Genomic DNA, 22,032 nt, shown 5'->3' on the forward strand with positions numbered 1-22,032 from the left:
AAATCCAAATGACTTATAAAAATGGCATTCAAGGCTCTTCACAATCTAGCCCCTATGAACTCGGGCAGCTACATCTCCACCAGAACTCCAGCCCCACCTGCCCTTCCCTGGATGCCATCACCTGAGCTCCTCTTTCTATCACAGTTCCCTCTACCTGGATGCTCTCTCCTTCTCTGCAAGGAAAACCTCCACTCAGCCTTCAAATGTTACCTCTTCCGTGAAGCCTCCCCTGATTTGCTCATCAAAGCAAGTCACTTCCTTACTTGTGTTCCCAAAGCACTTCGTACTTACTTCCACGCCATTACTTAGCACTTACCACATCGTATGGCAATTATGTGGCTGCTTTGCTCTCACCCTGAGGCCAGGGGCAGTGACTGTGTTGTCTCTGTACCCTTTAGTGCCTATCTTCTGATTTGGCTCCGAGAAGCTTCTCAATTCGTATTTGGTCAATGAATGTGTCATCCATCACAGGGACATTGATCAGTGAGCGTTTTTCAGTGTCTGTACTAACACTGCAGGTGAAAAAAAAAAAAAGAGTTTATAGTCTGGCGAAGGTTAAAAGAAGTAAATATGAATAGCATAAACTATACAGCAAGCTAGAAGCCATAAGAGAATTATGAAGCAAATATTACGGGGGTCAGGTAAGGGAGAATGAATCCTAGAGAAAATTCTAAAGATTTCTACAGTTAGCGATGGGGGCCAGGTGATGGTAGGGAAGGGGCAGCCGAGGAGCTGTTTACAAATTGGACACAAGCCAATGTTGACAATTTCAATAACTTTCAGTGTCATACGCTATTGCTGAAATTAAAAGTCAGGGGTATTAGGGATTTTATAAAAGGGTTTCCCTCTCTGGGAACTCCCTCCACTTATACAGACAATATAACGGGAGTGCGTCCTTTGGCTGTCAAGGTGACCTTCCACTTGTTGGGGAAGAGTTGTTCTCACGGAGACTCCTGAGTCTGTCCACACTGCAGCAGAGGCTCCCTTATTGTCCCCAAAACTTTCAGCTTTGGTTAGTGGCAAAGCCTGGAACTTCTGGACCACTGTCCCCACCTTGATCTGATATTTCTATGACTACACTGGCCTGAGTGGAGGAAGGAGCAAAGAAAGCTTCACTCCTACAGCTCCACCACCACTAGACTTTTGGGCTGAAACACCTCAAGCTTTTGTTGACTGAAATAAGGACGCACAGCATAAAAGTTGTGAGTCAAATTTTATTTGGGGACCTTACGGAGGACTATAGCCTCAGAGACAGCCTCGCAGGTAGCTCTGAGGAACTGCTCTGAAGAAGTAAGGGAGGAACCAGGACGTATATGAATTTCTTTGGGCTGGAAAAAAACATGTAGTTGAACATCAAAAGATTACTGCAAATCACAAAGAACAGACATCTCAAGTTAATGATGTTAGTGCTTTTCTATATATGGGAATATGCAATAATCTAGGGTCATTTGAAATTTGTCCTTAGAGATGCATCTTAACTATCTAGGGGCCAGCACAGAATGCAGAATGCTTCCTGTTTTTCTCCATCCTGAATTCCTCTCAGGAATACAATAATAGTAGGAGACTTTAACACCCCACTCACATCAATGGACAGATCCTCTATACAGAAAATCAACAAGGCAACAGATCCTAAATGATACAATAGAACAGTTAGACTTAATTGATATTTTCAGAACATTACATCCAAAAAAACCAGAATACACATTCTTTTCAAGTGCACATGAAACATTCTCTAGGATTGACCGCAAAACAAACCTCAACAAATTTAAGAGTATGGAAATGATTTCAAGCATCTTCTCTGACCACAACAACATGAAACGAGAAATCAACCACAGAAAAAGAAATGAGAAAAAAACTATTACATGGAGACTAAACAACATGCTACTAAAAAAAAATGGGTCAATGAGGAAATCAAAAAGATAATTAAAAAATACCTTGAGACAAATGACAATGAAAACACAACCATACAAAATCTATGGGATGCAGCAAAAGCAGTTGGAGGGAAGTTCACAGTGAATTCCCCTCAGGTGCACTGTCAGTGGGCAACTCCAGTGGCTAATGGCTTTATCCTTGTAGAACTGGAATAGCAGGCAACATATTTTTCTTTACAGTCTGGTAGTGAGAGACTGAATATACAAATGGACAATGGCCAGACCATATATAAAACAGAACTCTGACCCACAGTCTGGAGCAACCAGCCCAGGAAGCCAACCTACTATCTGCAAGTCAGACTTCTATCTCTAACAACTAGTCCAGGAAGTGAAACAATAACTCCTGTAACAATCGGTCCCAAATGGCCAGGACTTTATTAATATCTGATAGCCTCCCTAATTTTTGTTGCAGCTTCCAACTTGGGATCAACTGGAGAAAGCACATATGCTCCCCTGACCAATCACATAGGATGCCATGCTTCTGGTTAGCCTGCCTTCAGCTTCCCATGTCAACAGCCTCCAATCAGGGCACACCTGCAGGGTTCCTCTTTGTCCAGTACAAAGCTTTCCCACTCCTCTGCCTGCCTTTGGGTGTCTGCCAAAACCTAAGTGATGTTGGCTGACTCTTGCTATAGCAAGCCCTGAATAAACAGCTTTTGCTTGATCTCAATCGGTTGGTATTTCTTTCCACAGTAGAAAAGGGTTTTTAAAACCAGATGCTAAATATTATTTCCAGAATCAAAGTGGGGAAAATGGTAAATGACTTATAAGAGTTCTCTCATGGGATAACCAGCTTTCGCCTCACTTTTTTCTCAGATTTAACCACCTTGTCAATTCCCTAGGCTGTGTAGGGAAGCATACACAGGCTGATCTCGCCCTGGTATCTCTTCCTCCACCCTGAACAGCACAGTGGAGCGTGGTAATCCACAGGAATCCCTTTCCCCAAGTATGAGTCTAGTTTAGAATCATATCACCAAGGAGCTCCAACAGAGGAGCATGGGGTAGGCACTGGCCCCCCACCCAGGGCAAGGTGAGGTCACAGCTCCTCCTGTTGCCTATAATCTTCCTGCCCCTGAGGGTGACTCTTGGACGGAAGCCCACAGCTCGCATGATAAACAATGCTCAGAGACAGTACACTGGGGAGCCTCATCAAGGAAGAAGAATATTTTCCTACAGCAGCATGATTGGAAAAGAATGTCCTCTTCCTTCTATATGACCTCGCAGGGAAGTTTTACTTGCACCGCCTCTCCTCCACTGCCCGGCCTGCCCTGGGTCCTCTTGCCCACAACGGTGTCCTGCTGTTTCCCCTTCCCTACACACAAAATTTCCATCTTAACCATTTTAAGCGTACAGTTCAGTGGTGTTAAATACATTCACATCGTTGTGCAAACAATGTCTAGAACTCTTTTCATCTTTTTTTTAGACATTCTTTTTTAATATTCTTTTCCATTATGGTTTATCACAGGATATTGAATAGAGTTCCCTGTACTATTGTTGTTTATCCATCTTATATATAATAGTTTATATCTGCTAATCCCAAATTCCCGGTCCTTCCCTCCCCCAAACTCCTCCCCCTTGACAACCATAAGTCTGTTCTCGATGTCTATGAGTCTGTTTCTGTTTCATAGATAGGTTCATTTGTGCCATATTTTAGATTCCACTTATAAGTGATATCATATGGTATTTGTCTTTCTCTTTCTGACTTAACTTAGTATGATAATCTCTAGTTGCATCCATGTTGCTGCAAATGGCATTATTTCATTCTTTTTTATGGCTGAGTAGTATTCCACTGCATATATGTACCACCTCTTTATCCACTCATCTGTCAATGGACATTTAGGTGTTCCCATATTTTGGCTATTGTGAATAGCACTGCTACGAACATAGGGGAACAATCCAGTGGGATTGCTGGATCATATGGTAACTCTATTTTTAGTTTTCTGAGGAACCTCCACACTGTTTTCCATAGTGGCTGCACCAATTTACATTCCCACCAACAGTGTAGGAGGGTTCCCTTTTCTCCACACCCTCTCTAGTGTTTGTTATTTGTAGACTTTTTAATGATGGCCATTCTGACTGGTGTGAGGTGGTACCTCATTATAGTTTTGATGTGCATTTCTCTAATAATTAGTGATGTTGAGCATCTTTTCATGTGTCTACTGGCCATCTGTATGTCTTCTTTGGAGAAATGTCTGTTTAGGTCTTCTGCCCATTTTTCGATTTGGTTGTTTGTTTTTTTGTTGTTGAGTTGCATGAACTGTTTATATATTTTGGAGATGAAGCCCTCGTCTGTCACATCATTTGCAAATATTTTCTCCCATTCTGTAGGTTGTTTTTTCATTTTTTTTATGGTTTCCTTTGCCGTGCAAAAGGTTGTAAGTTTGATTAGGTCCCATTTATTTTTGTTTTTATTGCTATTGCCTTGGGAGACTGACCTAAGAAAACATTGGTACGATTTATGTCAGAGAACGTTTTGCCTATGTTCTCTTCTAGGAGTAGAACTCTTTTCATCCTGAAAAACTGAAACCCAGTACCCAGGATTAAACAACTCCCCATTCCCCCCACCCCTGCCCCTGGCAACCACCCTTCTACTTTCTGTCCCTGTGATTTTGACTACCCTAAGTACCACATATAAGTGGAGTGTCAAACAGTATTTGTCTTTTTGAGACTGGCTTATTTCACTCAGCATCATGTCCTAGAGGTTCATCCATGTTGTAGCACGTGTCAGAATTTCCTTCCTTTTTAAGGCTGAAAAATAGGCCATTGTATGTATTTACCACATTTGGTTTATCCATTCATCTGCCAATGGACACTAGGGTCGTTTCAGCCTTTTGGCTATCGTGAATAATGCTGTTATGAATATGGATGTTATTTTCTTTATTCCTTTGTTCTTGACTCTGGCCAGAGATACTGATAGTACCTCAAGCAGTGTTATTAGGATGAAAATAATCAATGTTCAGTTTATAAACTTATTATATTGTTTTACTTCTGAAATACACTTTAAAGGAAAGTCTGAGGAGAACAGATCCGCAAGTTTTTGCCAAACAATAGATTTTGAAAGAAAACAGAACAGAGCTTCTCAGCTCTGGCTGCACTGAGGAAAGTTGAAAGAGCACCTATGCCCAGATCCTAGGCCCCGGAGAGTCTGAAGGAATTGATCTGGGCTTGTTAGCGTCACCTGAGAGCTTTTACATGGCACAATGCCCAGGCTCTACTCGAGACCCATTAAATTAGAGCTTCTGGGGGTGGAGCCCAGGCACTGATGTACTTTAACGCTTCCCCAGGTGAGTTTATGGCTAGCTGGGACTAAGAACCACTGGCACAGCCCACACCTTCACCCCTAGAGGGACTAAAGATGGGCCACTTGGACTGGAATGGAGTAGGGAGAGGGCTGGGGCATGAGCTTATAGAAAAAGGGACACCTGGGTGGGATTCAGGTAGAGGGAGGTCATCCCCTGAACCTATTCACATCTGTATAAGTGTCCTTTCATTAAACTCTCCTCAATTACCTTGTCTGAGTGAGTCACCTTTTCCTGCTAGATTCTGACTGATAGTTGCCCTCACCTTGACAAGGTTGCAAAAATCACTGAAGGGGCTTCCCTGGTGGCGCAGTAGTTGAGAGTCCGCCTGCCAATGCAGGGGACACGGGTTCGTGCCCTGGTCCGGGAAGATCCCACATGCCGTGGAGCGGCTGGGCCTGTGAGCCATGGCCGCTGAGCCTGCGCGTCTGGAGCCTGTGCTCCGCAATGGGAGAGGCCACAGCAGTAAGAGGCCCGCGTACCGCAAAAAAAAAAAAAAAAAATCACTGAAGGTCAGTTTGCCATGCACAGATGCTCTAAGGCTACATCTGGAAAAGACCTGGATCAGGAAAGCTGTTAAGAGCCGAGCATGTTGAGAGACAGCTACTACAGCCACTCCCTCCCCGAGCCTCTCTCACACTCTCATCTCTGCTGCTTCTGACTCTGCTCTCTCTTTGCTGCCCCCAAATCTGCAGCCCCAATGCCGGCAGAGGGCACCTGGTCAGCCTCTATCTCAGGTCCTGGCCGACCTGGTGCAGTGGCTGCCCCCCCCAACCCCACCCAGAGCAGCGCCTCGAGGTCCGCTGGGCAGAGGACTACAGGCAGGGCAGTGCCATCTAGAAGGGAGCACAAGACCAAACTGTGACTGACATTTCTGGGACACAGAGCCATCACTATCCGTTAGCCTGATGGATTTCAGACATTATTTTCTTTTTACTTTTTTGCGGATTAATAAATTACACAAAGTGCATAAAACTGGATGCAGATGAATACAGTTTTACGTAAGTGTACACCTGTGTAACCACCACTCAGAAGATAACAAAATTTCCAGCGCCCCAGGAGGCTCTCTTATACCCCTCCCAGTCAGCCTGCCCCCACAAGGGCAAACGCTATTTTGCCTTCTTTCACTAGAGATTAATTTTGCTTATTCTTGAACTCCACGTCAATGAAATCACACCCTATGTACTCTTTCGGGTCTGGCTTCTCTTGCTCAATATTACATCTGTGAGATTCAGCCATGTTACTGCATGAAGCAGGAGTGTGTGTTTTTCATTGCTGCGTGGAATTTCATTTCAAATACGTCACAATTTATTTATCCATCCTACTCTTTTTTTTTTTTGCTATACGCGGGCCTCCCACCGCCGGGGCCCCTCCCGTTGCGGAGCACAGGCTCTGGACGCGCAGGCCCAGCGGCCATGGCTCACGGGCCCAGCCGCTCCGCGGCACGTGGGATCCTCCCGGACCAGGCTACGAACCCATGTACCCTGCATCGGCAGGCGGGCTCCCAACCACTGCGCCACCAGGGAAGCCCTATCCAACCTACTCTTAATAGACATTTGGGTTGTTAACAGATTGGGGACTATCATGTATAAAGCTGCTATGAACATTTTCCAATGCATCGTTTGGTGAACATAAGCACTCATTTCTCTTGGGAATATACCCAGGAGTGGAACTGCTGGGTCATAGGGTAGACATAGAAGATGCTGCCAATTTTCCAAAATGACTGTACCAACTTACACTCCCACCAGCAATATCTGAAAGTTCTAGTTGCACCACACTCTCATTAATACTTGATATTATCAGCTGTCCTAATTTTAGCCATTCTGGGAAGGGTATGGTTATACATCATTGCGGTTTTAATTCGCATATTTAGTATACTATTAAAGAAACTAGTGAATTTATAAAACAGAGATATCAAGGAGTTTTTTATGTTGTTGCCACTGTCAGGGAGGAAGAAATTGTCGTCTATCCTTTTAGGTTCTTCTGGATGGTCTAAGAATTAAACTGACATGTGACAGATTAACAGGAGAAAATCAAACAGAAGTTTAATAACATCTATATGTTGGGGCCCAGAGAAGCTCACCCCAAAATATGCAATGACATAATGATTATTTTGAATTAAAGTTACTTAATAAACAGTCATTACAAGAGGGACACTCTGACCCTCCTTTCTGTCTCCCTGAAAGCAGGAAATAAATCTCCCATGTGAAAGGTACACCCCTGCATCTGGAGGTAGAAGGACACCCTTATCCCCAGAGGTGGGGGAATTACAGGCCTAGAAGCCTCTGGAAACAAACCTTCTTACTTCTTTAATTTACTACCCCAAGCCCACATTCTGTTTTGATTCTTCACTAATTGGGCACCCAAAACCCAAGTTTCTTTGTCCTGTCAATTCCTCACAAATTTATTGTCTCTTTGTCTAAAAAGTATAAAAGCTGCCTGCTTCGGCCACTTCTTAGGTCCCATTTCCACGAGACCTCTGTGTGCATGAATTAAAATTTGTTGTTTTTTTCTCCTGTTAATCTGTCTTGCATCAATTTTGTTATTAGTCCAGCCACAAGAACTCAAAGAGGGGTAGAGGGGGAAATTTCCCCCTCCCCAACATACACATGGGAGAGACTCAGGAAAACTAACTCTCCAAGATGGCCAAAACCCTCGCCTTAAATACCACCTGTGGTTAAAGACAAAAGGAGATGTTGGCGGGGAGTGGTTTAGAACTTCAGAAAGGAGGAAGGCACTCCATATGAAGATGCAAAAGAAACTGTTTGGTAAATAAACGTGGGCTGGGCCACGCAGGGACAATGGGACACAGAGTGGACTCTGATCTTTATGCTTTTGCAATTCAAGTAAAAAAAAATGACGGAGGCAGAGTCAAGATGGTGGTGGGGGAAGACACCGAGTTAGCGTCTCTCCACAACTAGGGCTCCTGCCGGCCACTGGGCAGGGTCTCTGATGCCCAAGGAACCTCAGAGTGAACTGGTAGGACGTAGCGGGACTGAGGGGGGGAGGAGAAGTGGAGGCCAGACAGGATCGTCGCCCCTGAGGCCGGGGAGATCAGGAGAGGCAGGCAGGAGGGACTCTGCAGGAAGAGTGGGAGAGAAGTGGAGGGCGATTGCCTGGCCCACTCCGGCCGGGGAGCCTGCTGAGCTCCCAGGCCAGTACCCCGCCCTCCAAAGCCCCATCCAGGCCTCATGGGTCCTGGGGGCATAGGAGGGAGGCCGGGGAGATCAGGAGAGGCAAGTGGGAGGAGCCATCCTGGAGGAGCAGGAGAGGCGCGGAGGGCGACTGCCCTGCCCACTTGGGCATGGGGCGCCTACTGATCTCCCAGTCTGGTTCCCTGCCCTCCAAAACTCCCTCCAGGCCATGTGGGTCCTTGGGGGCATAGGAGGGAGGCTGGGGAGATCAGGAGAGGCAGGCGGGAGGGGCCCTCCCAGACTGGAGGAGAAGGAAAAGAGAGAAGGGCATTTGCCCCGCCCACTCGAGCCCAGGAAGCCTGCTGGGCTCCCAGGTGAGGTTCCCTGCCCTCTGAGACGAGGGGTTGGGGGCACGCCTGGGCCCGTTCTGTTCCTTGAGCCTAAGCCCCACCGTCCGCAGCCTCCAGGGCCTTTTCCAGCCCTGTGGGTCCTGAGCATTGGCCCCATTCACCACCCAAACCTCACCCTTTCTTAGTTCCCGCCCTCCATAGCCAAGGCCTCCCCACCCCCCACCCCTTTTTTTTTTCTTCCTTTTTCCTCCTTCTCTTTTTTACTATTGTGGTACTGATGTACCTTCCGGTTGTTGATTCATCTATATTTTTATTTTTATATTCTTCTTAACATATCTGCTGGTTCCCTAGTCTAATTTTATTCCTTACTTTGTTATTGTTTTTTTTTTTTGCCACCCCAGGCGGTTTGCAGGATCTTGGTTCATGAGCCCAGGGTTGGGCCAAAGCTCCTGTGGTGGGAGCTCCGAGTCCGAACCACTGGACTAACAGAGAATCTCACACCCCAGGGAGTATTCATCAGAGTGAGGTTTCACGGAGTTCCTCCTCTCAGCTCCAAGACCAAGCTCTACCCAATAGCCTACAAACTCCAGTGTTGGAAGCCTCAGGCCAAACAACCAGTAAGACAGAAACACAATCCCAGTCATAGAAAAAAAAGGGGGGACGGCAAAAAAATATGTCACAGATGAAGAAGCATGGTAAAAACCTACAAGAACAAATAAATGAAGAGGAAATAGGCAGTCTACCTGAAAAAGAATTCAGAGTAATGATAGTAAAGATGATCCAGAATCTTGGAAATAGAATGGAGGCACGGACTGAGAAAATACAAGAAATGTTTAAAAAAGATCTAGAAGAACTAAAGAATAAACAAACAGAGATGAACAACACAATAACTGAAATGAAAAATACACTAGAAGGAATCAATAACAGAATAACAGAGGCAGAAGAACAAATAAGTGAGCTGGAAGACAAAATGGTGGAAATAACTGCCAAGGAGCAGAATAAAGAGAAGAGAATGAGAAGAATCGAAGACAATCTCAGAGACCTCTGGGACAACACTAAATGCACCAATATTTGAATTACAGGGGTCTGAGAAAAAGAAAGGGTCTGAGAAAATATTTGAAGAGATTACAGTTGAAAACTTCCCTAACATGGGAAAGGAAATAGTCACCCAAGTCCAGGAAGAGAGTCTGTATGGGACTTCCCTGTATGGGAAGAGAGTCCCATACAGGATAAACACTAGGAAAAACACACCAAGACACATATTAATCAATCTAACAAAAATTAAATTCAAAGAAAAAAATACTAAAAGCATCAAGGGAAAAACAAAAAATAATATACAAAGGAATCCCCATAAGCTTATCAGCTTATTTTTCAGCAGAAACTCTGCAGGTCAGAAGGGAGTGGCAGGATATACTTAAAGTGATTAAAGAGAAAAACCTACAACCAAGATTCCTCTACTCAGCAAGGATCTCATTCAGATTCAATGGTGAAGTCAAAAGCTTTTCAGACAAGCAAAAGCTAAGAGAATTCAGCACCACCAAACCAGCTATACAACAAATGCTAAAGGAACTTCTCTAAGCAGGAAACACAAGAGAAGAAAAAGACCCACAAAAACAAACCCAAAACAATTAAGAAAATGGTAATGGGAACATACATATTGATAATAACCTTGAATGTAAATGGATTAAATGTCCCAACCAAAAGACACAGACTGGCTAAATGGATACAAAAACAAGACTCATATATATGCTGTCTACAAGAGACCCACTTCAGACCTAGGGACACATACAGACTGAAAGTGAGGGTATGGAATAAGATATTCCATGCAAATGGAAATCAGAAGAAAGCTGGAGTAACAATACTCGTATCAGAAAAGATAGACTTTAACATAAAGACTGTTAGAAGAGATAAGGAGGGACACTACATAATGATCAAGGGATCAATCCAAGAAGAAAATATAACAATTATAATGTTTATGCACCCAACATAGGAGCACCTCAATACATAAGCAAATGCTAACAACCATGAAAGGAGAAACTGACAGTAACACAATAATAATAGGACTTTAACACCCCACTTACACCAATGGACAGATTGTCCAAACAGAAAATAAATAAGGAAACACAAGCTTTAAATGACACAAGAGACCACATAGATCTAATTGATATTCATAGACTATTCCACCCAAAAGTGGCAGAATACATTTTCTTCTAAAATGCACATGGAACATTCTCCAGGATAGATCACATCTTGGGTCACAAATCAAGCCTCAGAAAATTGAAGAAAATTGAAATCATATCAAGCATCTTTTCTGACTACAACGCTATAAGACTGGAAATCAATTTCAGGAAAAAAACTATAAAAAACACAAATACATGGAGGCTAAACAGTGTGCTACTAAATAACCAAGAGATCACTGAACAAATCAAAGAAGATATTTAAAAAATACATAGAAACAAATGACAACGAAAACACGACAATCCAAAACCTATGGGATGCAGCAAAAGCAGTTCTAAGAGGGAAGTTTATAGCAGTACAATCCTACCTCAAGAAGCAAGAAAAATCTCAAATAAACAATCTAACCCTACACTTAAAACAACTAGAGAAAGAAGAACAAAGAAAACCCAAAGTCAGTAGAAGGAAAGAAATCATAAAGATCAGAGCAGAAATAAATGAAATAGAAATGAAGAAAACAATAGCAAAAATCAATAAAACTAAAAGCTGGTTCTTTGAGAAGATAAACAAAATTGATAAACCCTTAGCCAGACTCATCAAGAAAAAAAGGGAGAGGACGCAAATCAATAAAATAGAAATGAGAAAGGAGAAATCACAACTGACACCACAGAAATACAAAGGATTATAAGACACTACGACAAACAACTGTATGCCAATAAAATTAACAACCACGAAGAAATGGACAAATTCTTGGAAAGGTACAATTTTCCAAGACTGAACCAGGAAGAATTAGAAAATATAAACAGACCTATCACAAGTAATGAAATAGAAATTTTAATTAAAAATCTTCCAACAGGGCTTCCCTGGTGGCTCAGTGGTTGGGAGTCCCCCTGCCAATGCAGGGGACGCGGGTTTGTGTGGGTTTGTCCAGGAGGATCCCGCATGCCACGGAGCGGCTGGGCCCGTAAGCCATGGCCACTGAGCCTGCGCGGCCGGAGCCTGTGTTCTGCAGCGGGAGAGGCCACAACAGTGAGAGGCCAGTGTACTGCAAAAAAAAAAAAAAAAACTTCCAACAAACAAAAGTCCAGGACCAGATGGCTTCACAGGAAAATTCTATCAAACATTTAGGGAAGAGCTAACACCGATCCTTCTTAAACTCTACCAAAAAATTGCAGAGGGAGAAACACTCCCAAATTCATTCTATGAAGCCACCATCACCCTGATACGAAAACCAGGAAAAGATGTCACAAAAAAAGAAAATTATAGACCAATATCACTGATGAGCATAGATGCAAAAATCCTGAACAAAATACTAGCAAACAGAATCCAACAGCACATTAAAAGGATAATACACCATGATCAAGTGGGATTTATCCTAGGGATGCAAAGATTCTTCAATATACACAAATCAATCAATGTGATACACCATATTAACAAATTAAGGAATAGAAACCAGATGATCATCTCAATAGATGCAGAAAAAGCTTTTGACAAAATTCAACACCCATTTATGATAAAAACCCTCTAGAAAATGGGCATAAAGGGAACCTACCTCAACATAATAAAGGCCATATATGACAAACCCCCAGTAAGCATCATGCTCAATGGTGAAAAACTGAAAGCATTTCCACTAAGATCAGGAACAAGACAAGGATGTACACTCTCGCCACTCTTAGGCAACATAGTTTTGGAAGTCCTAGCCATGGCAATCAGAGAAGAAAAAGAAATAAAAGGAATACAAATTGGAAAAGAAGAAGTAAAACTGTCACTGTTTGTCGATGACATGATACTATACATAGAGAATCCTAAAGATGCCACCAGAAAACTACTAGAACTAATCAATGAATTTGGAAAGGTTTCAGGACACAAAATTAATGCACAAAAATCTCTGGCATTCCTATACACCAACAACGAAAATCAGAAAGAGAAATTAAGGAAACACTTCCATTTACCATTGCAATAAAAAGAATAAAATACCTAGGAATAAACCTGCCTAAGGAGGTGAAAGACTTGTACTCAGAAAACAATCAAAGATGACATAAACAGATGGAGAAATATACCATGTTCTTGGATTGGAAGAATCAATATTGTGAAAATGATTATACTACCCAAAACAATCTACAGATTCAATGCAATCTCTATCAAACTGTCAATGGCATTCTTCACAGAATTAGAACAAAAAATTTTACAATTTGTTTGGAAACACAGAAGACCCCAAATAGCCAAAGCAATCTTGAGAAAGAAAAACGGAGTTGGAGGAATCAGGCTCCCTGACTTCAAACTATACCACAAAGCTACAGTAATCAAGACAGTACGGTACCAGCACAAAAACAAAAATATAGATCAATGATACAGGATAGAATGACCAGAGATAAACCCACACACAAAAGCGCACCGAATTTATGACAAAGGAGGCAAGAACATACAATGGAGAAAAGACAGTCTTTTCAATAAATGGTGCTGGGAAAACTGGACAGCTACATGTAAAAGAATGAAATTAGAACACTCCCTAACATCATGCACAAAACTAACTCCAAATGGATTAAAGACTTAAATGTAATAGCAGACACTATAAAACTCTTAGAGGAAAACATAAGAAAAACACTCTTTGACATAAACCACAGCAAGATCTTTTTTTGACCCACCTCCTAAAGTAATGGAAATAAAAACAAAAATAAACAAATGGGACTTAAAAGCTTTTGCACAGCAAAGGAAACCATAAACAAGACCAAAAGATAACCTTCAGAATGGGAGAAAATATTTGCAAATGAAACAACAGACAAAGGATTAGTCTCCAAAATATACAAACAGCTCATGGAGCTCAATATCAAAAAAACAATCCAGTTAAAAAATGGGTGGAAGACCTAAATAGACATTTCACCAAGGAAGACATACAGATGGCCAAGAGGCACACGAAAAGCTGCTCAACATCACTAATTATTAGAGAATTGCAAATCAAAACTACAGTGAGGTATCACTTCACACCAGTCAGAATGGCCATTATAAAAAAAAATCTAGAAACAACAACAACAACAAAAATCTAGAAACAATAAATGCTGGAAAGGGTGTGGTGAAAAGGGAACCTTCCTGCACTGTTGGTGAGAATGTAAATTGATACAACCACTATGGAAAACAGTATGGAGGTTCCTTAAAACACTACAAATAGAACTACCATATGACCCAGCAATCTCACTACTGGGCATATACCCTGAGAAAACCATAATTCATAAAGATACATGTACCACAATGTTCATTGCAGCTGTATTTACAATAGCCAGGACATGGAAGCAACCTAAGTGTCCATCAACAGATGAATGGATAAAGCAGATGTGGCACATATATACAATGGAATATTACTCAGCCATAAAAAGAAATGAAATTGAGTTATTTGTAGTGAGGTGGGGGGAACTAGAGTCTGTCATACAGAGTGAAGTAAGTCAGAAAGAGAAAAATAAATACCGTATGCTAACACATATATATGGAATCTTAAAACAAAAAAAAAGTGGTTCTGAAGATCCTAGGAGCAGGACAGGAATAAAGACGCAGACGCAGAGAATGGACTTGAGGACACGGGGAGGGGGAAGGGTAAGCTGGGACGAAGTGAGAGAGTGGCATGGAGATATATACACTACCAAATGTAAAATAGATAGCTAGTGGGAAGCAGCCGCGTAGCACAGGGAGATAGGCTCAGTGCTTTGCGATGACCTAGAGGGGTGAGATACGGAGGATGGAAGGGAGGCTCAAGAGGGAGGGGATATGGTGACATGAATACGCATATGGCTGATTCGCTTTTTTGTGCTACAGGAACTAACACAGTATTGTGAAGCAATTATACTCCTATAAAGATCTATTTTTTAAAAATGAGGGGCTTCCCTGGTGGCGCAGTGGTTGAGAGTCCGCCTGCCGATGCAGGTGACACGGGTTCGTGCCCCGGTCCGGGAAGACCCCACATGCCGCGGAGCAGCTGGGCCCGTGAGCCATGGCCGCTGAGCCTGTGCGTGCGGAGCCTGTGCTCCGCGGCGGGAGGGGCCACAACAGTGAGAGGCCCGCGTACCGCAAAAAAAAAAAAAAAAAAAAAAAAAATGAGGACCAGGGGAATTAAGCACCCAAAGTCACCAAGATTTTATGAGCAGAGCCAGGCTCAGAACGTAGGACCCCCTTATTGTCACCCAGGGCCTCTGACACAGCCTCTGATGATATGATTCTCACACAACCTCTGATGATCTTTAGTTCTGTCTGGAGGTCTCAAGGCTGAAAGGAAAAAAGTCTGTCTGACCCGTGTCCGGGCTGACCCTTCATCACTTGTTGGATTCCTCAGGCAAAGCCGTGTAAATCAAAATGTTTATTTAAAAGTAAGTTATTTCAAATCAGTTTTAATGCTAATTAGTTTAACATAATTCATACTAATAGTGCATGTGGTGTGGATCATTGGAGCACCCCATAATTAGAAGGACCCTCTGAAGGGTTCCAGGCAACGATTGCGAACCTTTGGGTAGGTATCATTTTCAGAAGCAGTTGAAAACTCTCAAATTTCTCCCCAGGGAAAAAAAGCACGCATTTTCTGACAAATTCCATCTTGCCTAATATTTCACGGGGCATATAGACTCCTTGAAGCCAGCCCTGAACTTGAGATTGTGTTCTATAGCATGTATCTCCTCCCACAGACATCCTGGACTGGACTTTTCATCTACCTTTGACAGAGATCCATATACCAAAAACTTTATAATTTTGGACATACATCTCTTTATTTTAAACTTATTTTTATCTAATTAATAGAGATATAAAACAATGATCACGATTCTCTAAGTTTTTGTGTTAGAAAAGGGAATAATAAGGAGAATTGCATCAAGTAGTCAGTATACATGGGTCCAATGGCAGGGGGGCTTTTGCTGTCATCAGTACCAGGATGACTAAGATCTCCTATCCTAGGCAAAGAGTGAGACGAACAAACCCAACGGATAGCACTTTAAAAAAAATTATTATTTATTTTATTTTTGGCTGCGTTGGGTCTTCGTTGCTGCATGTGGGCTTTCTCTAGTTGCGGTGAGCGGGGGCCACTCCTCGTTGCGGTGCATGGGCTTCTCATTGCGGTGTCTTCTCTTATTGTGCAGCACGGGCTCTAGGGGCACAGGCTCTAGGCTCGTGGGCTTCAGTAGTTGTGGCACGCGGGCTCAGTGTTGTGGCGCATGGGCTTTGTTGCTCCGAGGCATGTGGGATCTTCCCGGACCAGGGCTCGAACCCGTTGTCCCCTGCATTGGTAGGAGGATTCCCAACCACTGCGCCACCAGGGAAGCCCCGTGGATAGCACTTTTTGATCACTTACTTTGTGCCCTGTTCTTGATGTTAACTGCCAATCAAATGGCTCCTGATAATGACCTCGTATAACATTTGTTGTCATCTACTAAGCATTTAAGGTGTGTGAACATCAAAGGTAATTTCATTACAATAAAGTATAGGGAAAAAACATTTTAATTTAATTAGTACAGGGACATATGCATAACCTGTTTTTCCAAGCCTGGTCAGGATGTGGTGAGAGTTACGGGGTCACGGTAGCAGTTACAACTCTTGTCCCTACCTGTTAGTGCAAGGCTTCCCACTTCTTGCAAATTTCTCTCCAAATACTTCTTCTCCATCCCTGGGAATGTTTGTCTCTCAGGGCTGGTTTTGCGGGACACGGTGTCCTACACCACTTTCTCCACCAGGTGGCAGCACTACAGTAGCAGGGACAGCCTTCAATTCACCAAGCCCTCCTCTCAGATTATAAGGAAGAATTCCTTTCTCCCCTTTGCATTACTTTTAAGAGTTCCCAAGGAGACCAAGTTTTACACCATTGTAAAGCAATTACACTCCAATAAAGATGTTAAAAAATAAAAACAGACCAAGTTCTTTTGTTTTTAGAGGATATAGCTTTCTCAGCCCCTGTCTCTCCATACAAATCAGACATTAGTCCCCTGAAAGCCAAATCTGAGTCACAGCCATAGGGCTGTATTCAGAATAGCCTTGCCCCTCTAATAGTGAAGTCTTTGCTGCTGGGTCCTTCCAGTCCCTGGGCTGGTTGAGAGCTTGGGAATAAGACAGATCTCAAATGAGTCCTACCTCTTCCCATCCCTAACTATGAGATTTTGAGCAAATTAATCTCAAAACCTCTGTGTTCTCATCTGTAAAATGGGGACAATGATGGTACCCACTTCATCATGCTGACGTGCAGATTAAGTGAGACTATATCATAGTCCCTGGCACATGGAATGCATTGATCAGTGTTAGCACTTATTATAAACATATATACCTACAAAAAAGATATAAATTATTAACAGGGGTTATTTCTGGTGGTGGGATCGGAGTGGATTTTTAATTTCTTCTTTGTTTTCCAAATTCTTTTCCCTAGGCATGTACTGTTTTTAAAATCAGGAAAAAAAGGCAATTAAAATATGATAGATTGTTAACTCCAGTTCCTGATGATTCCACTGAAACACTGAAATACTTTCTCCACTGCTCAATGAGATCTGGAGGGCTGGGCCTATGTCTTATCTACTTCGGTATATTTAACATTAAATATATCATCTGATGCCCAGTAGGTAGTCAATACTCATTTCCTGAACAAAATCTGCATGGTAATTGCTTCAGATTTTAATTTCTCAGTGTAACTGGACATCTTTTCCTTCTTCATGAATTCTTTTTTCTTACTTAGGTCCTATTTCGAATCCTTTTACGCATTTAATTGAATCCTCTCCAAATTCTCCCCATCAAAATTCCTCTTAGACTGTTGAGTTGGTTTCAGGCGAGTTTTCAGAAAGCCTTTCACCTGAGCTCCACACAACTCTTACCAGGAAGGGATATGGATGGGGTCACTGAGTTGGGATCAATCTTTTTAGTAGCTAAACAAAGACACAAGGGCTGTTTCCTTCTGCGAGAGCACAAGAATCACAACTAACTGCTGAACAATCATCGACAGGAAGACACTGGAACCCACCAAAAAAGATACCCCACATCCAAAGACAAAGAAAAAACTGCAATGAGATGGTAGGAGGGGCACAATCACAATAAAATCAAATCCCATAACCACTGTGTGGGTGACTCACAAACTAGAAAACACTTATACCACAGAAGTCCACCCACTGCAGTGAAGGTTCTGAGCCCCATGTCAGGCTTCCCAACCAGGGGGTCCAGCAATGGGAGGAGGAATTCCTAGAGAATCAGATTTTGAAGGCTAGTGGGATTTCATTGCAGGACTTTGACAGGACTGGGGGAACAGACATTTCACTCTTGGAGGACACACACAAAGTAGTGTGCACATCGGGACCCAGGGGAAGGAGCGGTGACCCCATAGGAGACTGAACCAGACATATCTGCTAGTGTTGGAGGGTCTCCTGCACAGGCAGGGGGTGGCTGTGGCTCACCATGGGGACAAGGATACTGGCAGCAGAACTTCTGGGAAGAACTCACTCCTTGGCGTGAGCCCACCCACAGTCTGCCATTAGCCCCACCAAAGAGCCAGGTAGGCTCCAGTGCTGGGTCATCTCAGGCTAAACAACCAACAGGGAGGGAACCCAGCCCCAACCATCAGCAGACAAGCAGATTGAAGTGTTACTGAGCTCTGCCCACAAGAGCAACACCCACTTCTACCCACCACCAGTCTTTCCCATCAGGAAGCTTGCACAAGCCTCTTAGATAGCCTCATCCACCAGAGGGCAGACAGCAGAAGCAAGAAGAACCACAATTCTGCAGCCTGTGGAAGGAAAACCACATTCACAGAAAGACAGACAAAATGAAAAGGCAGAGGACTAGGTACCAGATGAAGGAACAAGACAAAACCCCAGAAAAACAACTAAATGAAGTGGAGATAGGCAACCTTCCAGAAAAAGAATTCAGAATAATGATAGTGAAGATGATCCAGGACCTCGGAAAAAGAATGGAGGCAAAGATCGAGAAGATACAAGAAATGTTTAACAAAGACCTAGAAGAATTAAAGAACAAATACATAGAAGAATTAAAGAACAAACAAACAGATGAATGCTACAATAACTGAAATGAAAAATACACTAGAAGCAATCAATAGCAGAATAACTGAGGCAGAAGAACGGATAAGTGACCTGGAAGACAGAATGGTGGAATTTACTGTCACAAAACAGAATAAAGAAAAAGAATGAAAAGAAATGAAGACAGCCTAAGAGACCTCTGGGACAACATTAAATGCACCAATGTTCACATTACAGGGGTCCCAGAAGGAGAAGAGAGAGAGAAAGGACCTGAGAAAATATTTGAAGAGATTATAGTCAAAAACTTCCCTAACATGGGAAAGGAAATAGCCACCCAAGTCCAGGAAGTGCAGAGAGTCCCAGGCAGGATAAACCCAAGGAGAAACATGCTGAGACACATGGTAATCAAACTGACAAAAATTAAAGACAAAGAAAAATTATTAAAAGCAACAAAGGAAAAATGACAAATAACATACAAGGGAACTCCCATAAGGTTAACAGCTGATTTCTCAGCAGAAACTGTACAAGCCAGAAGGGAGTGGCATGATATATTTAAAGTGATGAAAGGGAAGAACTTAAAACCAAGATTATTCTACCCGGCAAGAGTCTCATTCAGATTCCATGGAGAAATCAAAAGCTTTACAGACAAGCAAAAGCTAAGAGAATTCAGCACCACCAAACCAGCTCTACAACAAATGCTAAAGGAACTTCTTTAAGTGGGAAACACAAGAGAGGAAAGGACCTACAAAAACAAACCCAAAACAATTCAGAAAATGGTAATAGGAACATATATATCGATAATTACCCTAAATGTGACTGGATTAAATGCTCTAACCAAAAGACACAGGCTCACTGAATGGATACAAAAAAAAGACCCATATATATGCTGTCTACAAGAGATCCACTTCAGACCTAGGGACACATACAGACTGAAAGTGAGGGGATGGAAAAAGATATTCCATGCAAATGGAAATCAAAAGAAAACTGTAGCAGCAATACTCATATCAGATAAAATAGACTTTAAAATAAAGAATGCTACAAGAGACAAGAAGGACACTACATAATGATCAAGGGATCAACCCAAGACGAAGATATAACAATCATAAATATATATGCACTCGACATAGAAGCACCTCAATACATAAGGCAAATGCTAACAGCTATAAAAGAGGAAATGGACAGTAACACAATAATAGCGGGGGACTCTAACAGCTCACTTACACAATGGACAGATCATCCAGACAGAAAATTAATAAGGAAACGCAAGCTTTAAATGACATAATAGACCAGATAGATTTCATTGATATTTATAGGACATTCCATCCGAAAACAGCAAATTACACTTTCTTCTCAAGTGCACAAGGAACATTCTCCAGGATAGATCTCATCTTGGGTCACAAATCAAGTCTCAGTAAATTTAAAAAATTGAAATCATATCAAGCAACTTTTCTGACCACAAGGCTGTGAGATTAGAAATCAATTAAAAGGAAAAAAACGTAAAAAACACAAACACATGGAGGCTAAACAATAAGTTACTAAATAACCAGGAGATCACTGAAGATTTCAAAGAGAAATCAAAAAATACCAGAGACAAATGACAATGAAAACACGACAATCCAAAACCTATGGGATGCAGCAAAAACAGTTCTAAGAGGGAAGTTTATAGTAATACAATCCTACCTCAAGAAACAAGAAAAATCTCAAGTAAACAATCTAACCTTACATCTAAAGGAACTAGAGAGAGAAAAAAACAAAACCCAAAGTTAGTAGAAGGAAAGAAATCATCAAGATCAGAGCAGAAATAAATGAAATAGAATCAAAGAAAACAATAGCAAAGATCAATAAAACTAAAAGCTGGTTCTTTGAGAAGATAAACAAAATTGATAAACCTTTAGCCAGACTCTTTAAGAAAAAGAGGGAGAGGTTGGAAATAAATAAAATTAGAAATGAAAATGGAGAAGTTACAATGGACACTGCAGAAATACAAAGCATCATAAGAGACTACTACAAGCAACTCTATGCCAATAAAATGGACAACTTTGAAGAAATGCACAAATTCTTAGAAAGGTATAACCTTCCAAGAATGAACCAGGAAGAAATAGAAAATATGAAGACCAATCACAAGTAATGAAATTGAAACTGTGATTAAAAATCTTCCAACAAACAAAAGCCCAGGACCAGATGGCTTCACAGGTGAATTCTATCGAACATTTAGAGAAGAGCTAACACCCATCCTTCTCAAACTCTACCAAAAAATTGCAGAGGAAGAAACATTCCCAAACTCATTCTACTAGGCCACCATCACCTTGATACCAAAACCAGACAAGGATGTCACAAAGAAAGAAAACTACAGGCCAATATCACTGATGAACATAGATGCAAAAATCCTCAACAAAATACTAGCAAACAGAATCCAACAGCACACTGAAAGGATAATACACCATGATCAAGTGGGATTTATCCCAGGGATGCAAAGATTCTTCAATATACACAAATCAATCAATGTGATACACCATATTAACAAATTAAGGAACAGAAACCAGATGATCATCTCAATAGATGCAGAAAAAGCTTTTGACAAAATTCAACACCCATTTATGATTAAAAACCCTCTAGAAAATGGGCATAGAGGGAACCTACCTCAACATAATAAAGGCCATATATGACAAACCCACAGTAAGCATCATGCTCAATGGTGAAAAACTGAAAGCATTTCCACTAAGATCAGGAACAAGACAAGGATGTCCACTCTCGCCACTCTTAGTCAACGTAGTTTTGGAAGTCCTAGCCATGGCAATCAGAGAAGAAAAAGAAATAAAAGGAATACAAATTGGAAAAGAAGAAGTAAAACTGTCACTGTTTGTCGATGACACGATACTATACATAGAAAATCCTAAAGATGCCACCAGAAAACTACTAGAACTAATCAATGAATTTGGTAAGGTTTCAGGATACAAAATTAATGCACAAAAATCTCTGGCATTCCTATACACCAGCAACGAAAATCAGAAAGAAATTAAGGAAACACTTCCATTTACCATTGTAACAAAAAGAATAAAATACCTAGGAATAGACCTACTTAAGGAGGTAAAAGAACTGTATGCAGAAAACTATAAGACCCTGATGAAAGAAATCAGGGAAATCAGATGGAGAGATATACCATGTTC

General features: G+C 41.9%; 1 long non-coding RNA gene across 1 annotated transcript in view; it reads right to left on the minus strand.

Annotated features, from left to right (window-relative positions):
- Window positions 1–293: 293 nt before the first annotated feature.
- The window catches only part of LOC132431111 (uncharacterized), a 51,728-nt gene continuing 29,989 nt past the window's right edge, over window positions 294–22,032 (minus strand). Inside the window, exon 3 of the long non-coding RNA XR_009520637.1 lies at window positions 294–512. This is a non-coding gene — a long non-coding RNA (uncharacterized lncRNA). The remainder of the gene's footprint in view (window positions 513–22,032) is intronic.

Source organism: Delphinus delphis, chromosome 9 (assembly GCF_949987515.2).
Source record: "Delphinus delphis chromosome 9, mDelDel1.2, whole genome shotgun sequence".
In the NCBI taxonomy this organism is placed as follows: domain Eukaryota; kingdom Metazoa; phylum Chordata; class Mammalia; order Artiodactyla; family Delphinidae; genus Delphinus; species Delphinus delphis.